Source organism: Chiloscyllium punctatum, chromosome 28 (assembly GCF_047496795.1).
Source record: "Chiloscyllium punctatum isolate Juve2018m chromosome 28, sChiPun1.3, whole genome shotgun sequence".
In the NCBI taxonomy this organism is placed as follows: domain Eukaryota; kingdom Metazoa; phylum Chordata; class Chondrichthyes; order Orectolobiformes; family Hemiscylliidae; genus Chiloscyllium; species Chiloscyllium punctatum.
Genome location: NC_092766.1, coordinates 39,691,947 through 39,704,629, shown reverse-complemented (window position 1 = coordinate 39,704,629; position 12,683 = coordinate 39,691,947). Strand labels below are relative to the sequence as shown.

Sequence of the window (12,683 nt, the reverse complement as noted above, 5' to 3'; positions counted from 1 at the left end):
GTGGGATGACAGTGGCAGCTGTTTCCCCTCGCTCTTACTTCCGCCCTTGGTCGTGTAGGGGCTGCAATTCTCATCTTACACGCGGTAGTTGAGTGTGCAATTCTCTGTTGTGGAAAAGTGGAGTGTTTTGGAGCAGAAAGATGTGAAGTTCGGATGCTTCTGGAGTTCTTGTTGAAAAGTTCGGTGACTCTAGGAAGATGGTTTGCAGACTTTTCCTCCTTTTCTGGGTGACATTCTCAGCGCTGCAGAGGTTCCTGTGAAACGCTGCTCTCATGTTTTGGTACGAATTCATTTGGTTTCATTCCCACTGCTTCCGTTTATTGGGATTGCAGATTAGGTCCAACAGATGGAATCCATGGATGAGTGCCCTGCTTCCAGGAATTGTCTGGCTGTCTTCTGCTTGCCCTGTCCTATTATTGTTGTGCCATTCCAGTCGAATATGTGGCCGTTGCCGTTTGTACGTATTGCTACTAGGGACTGCTGGACTGACGCCCACACAAATTCTTTGCCAAGAACCAATATCCACCCACCTTCATTCGCAAATGCATGGCACACAAAGTTCGCAACGAGGATTTGCTATGAGGTAATCTTTAAATCATGCTTCCCTGTGTTATAAGCAAATTCTGGAAAACGATATCCAGACTCCTCCGAACGCTCGGACTTATGACAGCACAGAAACCGAGAGCCTCACTCAGACAACAACTCACGAGAAAACAAGGCCCAATACCCATCATGTGCAGGTCAAACGTGGTTGACGAGATTCCACGCAGGGACTGCACGAAACACGACATAGGAGAAAGAGGCTGACAACTAGAGAGCTGCATTCATATTTTCATCTGAACTGTAAACGCCTCGGACAGCTTTTCATTGCAGTTATGCACAGAATATTGAATGTCTCTGATTCCAGGGCTTGGATTTCGGATGATATGACAGTCTGCAGCATGGATACTTCCTTATGTGAGGTTACTCCTGATGGAACACATGTCACACTCTATTGCTCATTGAGGAATACATCCAAAATAGGAGCTTAGAGCAGCATTTCTGTTGTCCTTCTGGTGCTGTCCCTGACATGCCCTGTGGCACTGCACTTATTCTGTGCTTCCTGAGGGTTCGGCACATGGTTCCACGATCATATTATGGGCAGTAATCTGCATTTTCGCTTCAATAACGGGTGTGTGAAGCGGAGGTCCACCATTCTCTATTCTATTCTTCTCTTCTTATGCACAACTGCAATACAGTAAAGGATCAATTAATATTGAAAGATGATATACAGAGGCATGTGAAATACCGAAGTTTTAATGACATTTATGCAATGGTTAGGGATTACCTTGATTCAGGAAATAAGGATGTAAAGTCTGTTTGGTTAGAGTTGAGGAACAGTGAGGAATGAACTCACAAGCATGTGTAGTTTACAAGCCCACTCGCAGTAACCACAAAGGGAAATAAATCGTACAGGAGGAAAAAATGCGTGTGAGTGACAAAAATGGCAATAGTCATGCGTGATCTTAACTTCCCATCTAAAACTCTCGGTTCCATTGTAAAAACGTTTGGAGAACAAAACTCAAAAAAAAATCCCACGTGTCCCATAAAACATCACGAGGGATATCTTGGAAATTGATTACTCTACTGGTGACTTAATTTTCCTATTTTCTTGGAAACCATCTCTTTAATTGTGAGCATCAGAAAAGGCTTTGTTTTGCCAGCAAGAAATAAATATGTGATTAAGCATTGTCCGTTTCCTGTATAAAAACACTGAGACTCCTCTGCACCGCACTTCTTTTGCATTTCTATCGATTTGAACAGTAGTGTGTCTTTTGATTCTTCCCAACAAAGTATATGACCTCGCATTCCCTACATGAAACTGCATCTGCCAAGAATACTCCAATTGTTGGAGGGAATCCTGAGGAACAGAATGTACATGTATTTGGAAAGGCAAGGACTGATTCGGGATTGTTAACATGGCTTTGTGCGTGGGAAATCATGTCTATCAAACTTGATTGAGTTTTTTGAAGAAGTAACAAAGAAGCTTGATAAGGGCAGAGCAGTAAATGTGATCTATATGGACTTCAGTAAGGCGTTAAATAATGTTCCCCATAGGAGACTGATTGGCAATGGTAGATCTCATGTAACAGCAGTGGATGTAACACCGACCCTTGTGGTACGCCGCCAAGACCTGGACACCAAGAAGAACATGTTCCAACAACTACAACACCGTTTTCTATTGGCAAGCCAATTACTGATCAAAGCTGCAATCTCTCCCACAGTTCCATTCCTCCGCATTTTGTATACTAGCCTATTGTGGGGAAACTTATCGAACAACTTGCTGAAACCCATATACACCACATCAACCGGCTTACTGTCATCTAACTGTTTGGGCACTTTGTCAAAAAAGTCAACAATATTCGTTAGGCAAGGCCTACCCTTCAAAAAACCGTGCTGACTGTCCCTGATCAGATTATTCTTTTCGAGTTGGTCATAAATCATATCTATAATAACCTTTTCCAACACGTTACCAACAACTGCAGTGAGACTCACTGGTCTGCAATTACCAGCGTTGTCTCTACGAAACCTTTTGAACAAGGGAACAACATATGCTATGCTGCATTCCACAGGAACTATTCCTGTAGACAACGATGATTTGAAAATCAATTCCAAAGGCACATCAATCTCTTCCCTTGCTTCCCAGAGGATCCTAGGACAGATACCATCCGGCCCAGGGGACTTATCTGTTTTCACACTCTGCAGTATTTCTATCACCTAATCCTTGTGAACCTCAATATCTACTACACTAGACGCAAGTATCTATGTATCTTCGTCGCCAACATTTAAATTTTCTATCGCGAACACTGACAAAAAATATTTATTTAGTACTTCCCCTATCTCCTCTGACTCCACACAAAACTTCCCACTATTATCCTTGATTGTCCCAAATTTAACTCTCGTCATTCTTTTATTCCTGACATACCTATGGAAAGCCTTCGGGTTAACCCTGATCCTATCTGCCAACAACTTCTCATGTCTCCTCCTGGCTCTTCTAAGCTCTCTTTTTAGGTCTTTCCTGATATCGGTGGAACCCTCGAGTGCTCTAACTGAGTTTTCACTTTTTTTTCCAGACATAAGACTTTGTTCCTTCTTCACCAGGCATTCCACTTCCTTAGTAAACCACGGCTCACGCGTTCTATATCTTCCTCCCTGCCTGACAGGCACATACAAATCTAGGACACACAGGAGCTTTTCCTTGAATAAGCTCCACATTTTAATGTGCTCACCCTCTGCAGTTTCGTAACCCATTCTACGTTTCCTAAATCTTACCTCATTGCATCGTGATTTCCCTTCCACCAGCTGAAACTCTTGCTCCGTGGAGGACACCTATCCCTTTCCATCATGAAAGTAAACCTGAGAGAATTGTGATCGCTGTCTCCACAGTGCTCACCTCCTTCCAAATCTAAAACCTGGCCAGGCTCGTTACCCAGTACTAAATCCAAAGTGGCTTCTTCCCTTGAAGGCATGTCTACATTCTGTGTCAGGAAGCCCTCTCGCATACACTGGACAAAAACTGACCCATCTATTGTACTCGTACTGTAGTGATCTCAGTCAATATTTGGATATTGTCTTGAGTGTTCTAGAGTTTTTCATTGTCCCACAGTCCAGATGAAGTTTGTATTCCTCACGTACGGGAGCGAGAATTCTTTCAGTGTCTCAGATCAGTTCCTCTGCTGAGAACATCAGAGTTAATGTCCCTTCCTCTACTCGGACTGACAATTTACACTTCTTCAATCTCCTCTGATTCCATTTCCCAAAGAGTTTCTCAAGATTTCCAAAGCTGGAGCCTAAATTATATGGTTTGCTTCCTAAACATTTTTCCAACTGCCAACTGACAATATTTTCACAGTATCTCTTCACAATCCTCTGGCTTGCACCATGTCCAGGGATGAGAAGTCCCGTTTGGTGGAGAGAGTTCCTAGGCTGGTGAGTTTCACTTTGGAACAAAGATGGTTAAGTGGCAATTTCCTGCGGTTATTTGTAATGATGGGAGAGGGAGCGGTGGGGAATGAGCACTCTGACTAGCAGGAAGAAGTGTTGCCAATGACCAGAGTCAGAGAACAGAGGACAAGGGATGAGAGAAATCTAATGAAAAGCAGCACTTCTGCTCAGGGCGTTCAATAACAACTGCAGAAACCCGATGTGTCAGGCAGTGTATCTGGAAAGAGAAACAGAGATAATGTTTTAAATGTGGAGCATTTCTGATGAAGAACTCGAGTTTCCCAAGTCTAATCAAATTACAGGCCTGGTTTGCAAAACAGGCGTGCAGAAATTTGAATTGTTCCAGCAGGAAGGCATTCATAACATAGTCAGCAGGATACGAACCTACGTGGGGAAACCCCAAAGGATTTTGTGATCCATCGCCTGAACCACTCGGCCATGGCTACAAACAGCCCCGCGCCCTCAGCACTGACCAAATCAGCCGTGATCTCATTGAAAGCTGCCGCTGACTTGCGTTAAATGTTTCCATCTCCATTCGTGCCTTTGCTGTCATTTGTCAGGTGCGAGACACCAATGTAAAAGAAGAAAAGCACAAAGTTAGGAAAAGATATTTGCAGCAAAATTGAGTCAAAATTATTTCTTGAAAGGAAAATCACACTTGGCAATTTGCTAGATCTGATTATTCTTGGACATGAAACAAACAAAGGTTAATGACATATTCATTTCTTTTTTTAGCGAACGAAATGGTCTTTCCTGATGGTTACAATGAAAGAGATGGTTCCCAATAAAAGACAGAGATTAAGTCGCTTGTAGATATACTTCAATGTGATACGATTTACTTTCAGCCCCTAATTACCCCAGAGATGGAGGGGGTGAGTTACTTTTCTTCACTCTTCAACTCCACAGCATGGAGGTAGAGACATGAAACCGCTAGAGATTGAGTTCTTGAATTGGGAACCAGCGACACTGAAGGAACTCGGCAAAAGTGAGGACTGCAGATGCTGGAAACCCGATTTTAGATCATAAAATGCTGGAAAAGCACAGCAGCATCCGAGGAGCAGGAAAGTCGATGTTTCTGTTGCCAGTCTTTCTGCATTCCGCAAACAATTTTCGTTTTTGGCTCAGATTTCCAGCAACTGCAGCTATTTGTATTAAGTTAACATTCATCATGTTTTGGGCAAAACCAATGACCCGCTAGCATCGGAAAATCGGCAGAAGTACTGGGACACCGACATGTTAGCTGAACAATACAACCATTCCATGAGCGGGAATACGATCCGGGCCACGGTGCTGAGAGTACCGAATCTTCACAAGTAAATAACAAGACAAGGCGATAGATACTATCGTATTCAGTGTAAATAAAACACCCTTTATGAACATTTTCGTTGCAGATTATTTTCAACTTCTCTTCGTAGATTCACAAAGTGGGAAAAGGCCATTCCGCCTGTGTGCATTGCGGCTAATCAGAGAGCCATCTATTCCAGTCGCAGTTTCCAACTTTGGCCCAAAGTCTCGTGTGTTCTAATGTTCCCAGAGGAAATGTCAATGACTTTATCCTGTGTTCTTAAATGGCACAATAATGGGGCTGAAGTATGACACTTCCACAACGACTCGTAACTCTTTTGAGGAACTCATGCTCATTTCACCCACAAAGGGAGACACACAGAAAGGTATCCCCAACCCTACAGAGTTCTCCGTTGTGGTGAGCTGGAATTTTAAATGGACAAGAGGACAAATGCAAGTTTTAAATGCGGAAGCACAGAAGCGACAACCCGGCAGGACTTCACCGAGGACCGTCAACGTGGGGCCCGGTTAAAGTGAGAGATTCCCCTCGAGCCAGGCAGGACTCGAACCTACAATCGTCTGATCGAAAGTCAGACACGTTATCCATTACGCCACTGGCCCAATAGACACACTCACTCACGGCAGAATGACGATATGTAATGCCATGGACTTTCACGGAATCAGAATTAAAAAGGTGAACAAGCAGCGAAGATAATCACCAACACTGCTTCACTTCGAAGTTTCCAATTTGTGAAGCAGTGCCTTCACTGGCAAAGGAGAAACATTTGTCCTCAGCTGCCTGCTTCAGGGTCGCCTCCTTCTCTGATGGAAGTGTCCATCGTTTTATTCACAGTCCCGACGCGATTTCATGATCCACTCCAGTGAAAACGTGTCATGGTGTCGTCCAAGCAACACCCGGCCGAAACTCAGCGAGAGACATCTGGTCATTTCGAGCTCAGGATGTGGAATTAGACGAGCTGCGTGACACCTTTTATTGGCGCCGCCACTTCACTGCAAATTAGTGGCTCAAGACGAGCCATTGTTAGCATCAGCTTGATTTGTACCTTCCTGCAGTGCTTTTGCTAAACAACATCAGATAGATCCCATCCGGCCCAGCTGACTTATCTATTTTCACACTCTGCATTATTTCTAATGTCTCTTCCTTGTGAACCTCAATCTCTTCTAGACTAGACGCAAGTATCTCTATATCTTCCTCGCCAACATTTTCATTATCTATAGCGAACTCTGTCGTAAAATATTTATTTAGTGCATCCTTTTTCTCCACTGACTCCACCCACGACTTCGCACTATTATCCTTGATTGTCCCAAATTTAACTCTCGTCATTCTTTTATTCCTGACATACCTATGGAAAGTCTTAGGGTTAACCCTGACCCTATCTGCCAACAACTTCTCATGTCTCCTCCTGGCTCTTCTCAGCTCTCTTTTTAGGTCTTTCCTGATATCGTTGGAACCCTCGAGCACTCTAACTGAGTTTTCACGTTTTGTCCTTCTTGACCAGGGATTCCACTTCCTTAGGAAACGACGGCTCACGCGTTCTATATCTCCCTCCCTGCCTGACATGTATATACATATCTAGGACACACAGGAGCTTTTCCTTGAATAAGCTCCACATTTTTAATGTGCTCACCCCCTACAGTTTCCTACCCCACTCTGCACTTCCTAAATCTTTCCTCATTGCATCGTGATTCCCTTCCACCAGCTGAAACTCTTGCTCCGTGGAGTACACCTATCCCTTTCTATCACGAAAGTAAACCTGAGAGAATTGTGATCGCTGTCTCCACAGTGCTCACCTACTTCCAAATCTAAAACCTGGCCAGGCTCGTTACCCAGTACTAAATCGAAAGTGGCTTCTTCCCTTGAAGGCATGTCTACATACTGTGTCAGGAAGCCCTCTCGGACACACTGGACAAAAACGGACCCATCTATTGTACTCGTACTGTAGTAATCTCAGTCAATATTTGGATATTGTCTTGAGTGTTCCAGAGTTTTTCATTGTCCCACAGTCCAGATGAGGTTTGTATTCCTCACGTACGGGAGCGAGAATTCTATCAATATCTCAGATCAGTTCTTGTGCCGAGAACATCAGAGTCAATGTCCCTTCCTCTTCTCGGACTGACAATTTACACTTTTTCAATCTCCTATGATTCCATTTCCCAAAGAGTTTCTCAAGATTTCAAAGCTGGAGCCTAAATTATATGGTTTGCTTCCTAAACATTTTTCCAACTGCCAACTGACAATATTTTCACAGTATCTCTTCACAATCCTCTGGCTTGCACCATGTCCAGGGATGAGAAGTCCCATTTGTTGGAGAGAGTTCCTAGGCTGGTGAGTTTCACTTTGGAACAAAGATGGTTAAGTGGCAATTTCCTGCGCTTGTTTGCAATGATGGGAGAGGGAGCGGTGGGGAATGAGCACTCTGACGAGCAGGAGGAAGTGTTGCCAATGACCAGAGTCAGAGAACAGAGGACCAGGGATTAAAGGAATCTAATGAAAAGCAGCACTTCTGCTCAGGGCGTTTAATAACAACTGCAGAAACCTGATGTGTCGAGCAGTGTATCTGGAAAGAGAAACAGAGATAATGTTTTAAACGTGGAGCATTTCTGATGAAGAACTAGAGTTTCTCGAGTCTAATCAAATTCCAGGCCCGGTTTGTGAAGCAGGCCTTCTGAACTTTGAATTGTTCCAGCAAGAAAGCACTCACAACGGAGTCTTCGGGATTCAAACCTACTTGGGGAAACCCCAAACGATTTTTAATCCATCGCCTTAACCACTCGGCCATGACTACAGACAGCACCGCATCCTGAGCACTGACCAAATCAGCCGTGATCTCATTGAAAGCTGCTGCTGACTTGAGTTAAATGCTTCCATTTCCTTTCATACCTTTGCTGCCATTTGTAAGATGGGAGACACCAATGTAAAAGAAGAAAAGCACAAAGTTAGGAAAAGATATTTGCAGCCAAATTGAGTCAAAATTATTCATTGAAAGGAAAATCACACTTGGCAATTTGCTAGATCTCTTTGCGAACATGACCAGCAGAGGTAATCAAGGGAGCTATTGATCTGAGTATTCTTGGACATGAAACATACAAAGGTTAATGACATATTCATTTATTTTTCTGGCGAAGTAACCGATCTTTCCAGATGCTCACAATGACAGAGATTTTTCCCAATTAAAGATGGCAAATAAGTCCCACCTCACGCTGACACCATCGTGAGCGCTGCTGTTTTACCATGCCACAGAGTCAGGGTCAATTCCCGCCTCAAGCAACTGAATGTGTGGAGTTTGCACATTATCCCCGTGGCTGCGTGCGCTTGCTCTGGTTTTCTCCCACAGTCCAAAAATGTACCGGTTAGTTGAAATGGCCGTGCTAAATTGACGGGGTTAAAGGAGAGGAATGCATTTGGGCTCGGGCGGGTCGGTGTGGAGTTGCTGGGCCGAAGGGCCTGTTTGCACATTGTAAGTATTCTAATCTACAGTAATCAATTACCAAGGTACGGCGCATGTTGTTCGATGGGGCATATATAACTTTCGATTGTTTTTCTTCAAAGTTTCTTTACAATTCAAACGGGAGAGGAAGAAGGGAAATGAATGTCTCCCATAATTCTTGCCTTCTTTTATAATTCACAGGCGGTATTTTCTCCTGTACTTTTTTTTACACTGTGGTTACTGTTAGTGTTCTTGTAAGGCACAGCGGCTGGTTTCCTCTTTCCTCAATGTTCCTCATCTCTATCCAAACACACTTTCCATCCTTATCTCCTGAATCAAAGTAATCGCTAACCATTGCATAATTGCCACGGAAACTGTGCTTTTCACACGCCTGTGTATGTCATTTCCCAATATTAATTGATCGTTTACTGTGTTGCAGTTGCGCACGAGAAGAGGAAAACAAAATAGAGGCCGGTGGTCCTGGGTTTCAAACACACGTAATTGCAGCTAAAACACAGATTACTGCACACAATCCGATCACGGAAGCATGCACCGAACCGTCAGGAAGCACACCATAAGTACAATGCTGGATGTCATGTCAGGAACAGGACTAGAAACACAACAGAAATACGTCTCTTGGGTTCTATTTTGGACGTATTTCTCAATGAGCTATCGTGTTTTACATATGTTCCATCGGGAGTTACCTCACACAAGGAAGTAACCAGTGCTGCAAACGGTCATATAATCCGAGTTCCAAGTCCTGGAGTCAGAGACACTCAGTACCCTGTGTGTACCTACAAGGCACAGCTGTGCATGGGGTTTACAGGGTAACTGAACTGCATGAATCCATCTCAATGGTCGTCTGTCTGTCTCTCCTCTATAGTTTTCTGTGCAGTCCCTGCGTGCAATCTTGTCAACTACGTATGTGCGGCACAAGATGGGCATTGGTCACTTGTCTCTGAGAGAGTCTGTTCGTTTATGTGTTGTCATTATTCCGAGTGTAAGGAGGAATCTGGCTGTCAGTTCCCAGAAACTTACTTTAATAAATGGAAGCGTGCTTTTTAACTTGCCGCGTGGCATATACTCGTTGCAAAGTTCGTGCACTGCGAATCACGTTGCGGGACTATCCAATTTTGGCAAGAATTTGTGTGGCAGTCACGAGTTGCCACGACCAGCTATCCCTAGTAGCAATACGGACAAATGGCAAGAACTACAAATTCGATTAGAGCAGCACAAGGTTAATGTGACAGGACAAAGAGAAGGCAGCCAGAAGATTTCTGGGTGTAGGGCAACCGCCGAAGGTACCTTTTCATATGAAAGTCTGTGAATCAGTAGAATCTGGGACCAAAGTTGTCTATGTTGGTTATTCATATTCCAGACAACTTGTGTTGTTCCCCGTTTACTCTGAAAGTGAATAGACATAGTTTTTTCACCGTTATTTTGAAAGAAGATCCTGCATTGAATCTGTTTGCCGTTTTTTGATGTTGTGGCGAAAAGGTGGGCAATCGCAATGCGAAACGTTGCTATACTTTCATTTCCTTCATTACTGTCCTGATGAGGGAGAAAGGTCATTGACTCTCTCGATCAGATGGGGGCACAGGCGCATTGATGGCCTAATTTAGTCACGGATATACTTGGAAATGTTCACTTTTAATGGTTCGTTGTTGTGTTTTGTTTTATGATACTTGAGCACTTTCTGGGACTTGGCCATACACTAAATCTCCAGTAGGTTTGGAATTGCCTCGCTGTTATTTGTACGAGCAGTTCATGTCAGAGACGACTCACAGTGCCTGACAGACAGCACTTAAGCTTCGGTGTGTCTGATCATGGTAATGTCTTTTCAGTTTTGATTTTGTTCCACGATAAGAGCTGTCAGTTTTTGGATTCGCTGGAGAGCAAAGTGGGTAATGCGATACGTGAGGTATTTTTCTTCATCCAAAATCTTTGATGGCGAACTTGGGAAAGTGCCAAGAAGAATGGTCATTGGCAGCAAATATCCGGAAAACCTTCATCTCTGGATCGGTTCGGCTCATCCACCCTCCAAACAAAATAGCCAAACTTGCTGACTGAGTAACAAACATCATGCGTTTTTTTGCAAATGGTGTATTCAAACCATTGCCGGTGGCTGGAGCATCTCAGACTTGTCGAGCATGGAAACAAATCCCGAGATCCAACTTGTCCTTGCTGAATAGATAACCGAAATTAATCCATACATTTCTGCCAATATTTGTGCCTTATCTCTTTGAGGTCTTCCTGTCTATACACCCATTCAGATGCCTTTGAAATGTTGTGAGTGCACCAGACTCTGCCACTAAATGTGGCAATTGATTCCACACACACAAAATATTTGTTTGAAAAACATGTGTCCCTCACATCCCTTTTAAATATTTCCTCTCTCACATTAAACTTTTGCTATGTAGTTTTGAACTCGCGTGTCTTGTGAAGAAGTGTTCCCTGACTATTTACTCTGTCTGTCTTCCTCATGATTTTATAAGCTTCTGTGAGGCCATATCTAAGCACTGAAGCTCCTGGGAATCTGACGAAGCTTATTCAGTTTCGTTCTCATGTCCAAGCAGTGCAAACTTTGCAAAATCCTTGTAAAGGTTTTCTAAACTTACACTTGCAAGAAGTGTGTCCAGCTGCAGCAGTTGTTTGATCGCGTGGCCACTCTGGAGCTGCGGGTGGACTCACTGTGGAGTATCAGCAATTCTGGAGAGTCATGTTGCCTCCCAGGTGCTCAGGCCAGGGATGTCGCCCATCGGCTGAAGAGAATTCGAAAAGGGGATCGTTAACAGCCAGTTGTCTTGGTGCAGGCAGGCAGCAACAAAAAAAACGAGATGAGGACTTGCAGGGAGAATTCAAGGAGCTAGGAGAGAAATTAAAGAGGAGGACCTCAAAGGTAATAATCGCAGGATGACTGCCGGTGCCATGTGACTGCCAGCGTAGAAATGAATAAAAAAAAGGCACGGTGAACACGTGAGTTGAGGAATGGTGCTGCAGGGTGGGATTCAGATTTGTTGGATTTTGTGACCAGTTCTGGGGAATTTGGAACTATAAGAAAATTGACGATCTACATCTGAACCAAGCGGGAACGTATGTCCTTTCGCGAGTTTTTGCTACTGCTGTTGGGGAGGTTTTATACTAATGTGGCAGGGGGCTGGGAACCACAAGATTAAACAAGTCGGCAGTGAGGTGTAGACTGGAAACGCTAAGAATCTGGAAGATAGCATTAATAATGGGAAGAGTAGGCAGAGAGCAGATGAATGCAAAACAACTGGTGGCCTGAAATGCATCTACTTTAATACATGGAGTATAGACAGATGAACTTAGGGCTTAGGTTGGTGCCTGGGAATATGACGTTATTGCTATCACAGAGATTTAGTTGATGGAAGGGCATGGTTGGCAACCAAATGTTCTAGGATATAGACGCTTCAGACGGGACAGGGAGGGAAGTAAAAGTGGAAGGAGTTGCATTGCTGTTCAGGGATGATGTCATGGCTGTGCGAAAGGAGGACACCATGTAGGGCTTGGGTCGTGAGACACTATGGATGGAGCAGTGAAAAAAGAAGGGTGAGGTTAGATTTTTGGTGCTGTATTACAGAGAGCGTGAGGTGTAAGAAAAAAATAGTTAAACAGATCATGGAAAGACGTAGAGGCAATAATTTAGTGTTGATTGGAGAATTCCGTTTTCCCAACATGGCCGGGATACTCTTAGCGTCAGAGGTCTGGATGGGATACCATCTGTAAGAAGCCTCCAAGTGAGTTTTCTGGAGCGGTATATAGTCCAACGAGTGAATAAGCCATATTGGAACTGATATTGGGGAATAAGCCAGGGCTGGTGACGGCATTTGCCGTGGGTGATTTCTTTGGGAAGTGTCTAATATTCTGGAAGTTTTAGAATACTCATTGACAAAGATGAGAGTGGTCCGGAGGAAAGAGTACGAAGCTGGACCAAAGCTAATTATA

The 12,683-nt window shown here is 43.8% G+C and overlaps 1 non-coding gene across 1 annotated transcript; it reads right to left on the bottom strand.

Annotated features, from left to right (window-relative positions):
* Positions 1-5,816: 5,816 nt before the first annotated feature.
* On the bottom strand, positions 5,817-5,889 carry trnae-uuc (transfer RNA glutamic acid (anticodon UUC)). Its single transcript has one exon. It is a non-coding gene; the product is annotated as a tRNA-Glu (tRNA).
* Positions 5,890-12,683: the final 6,794 nt, after the last annotated feature.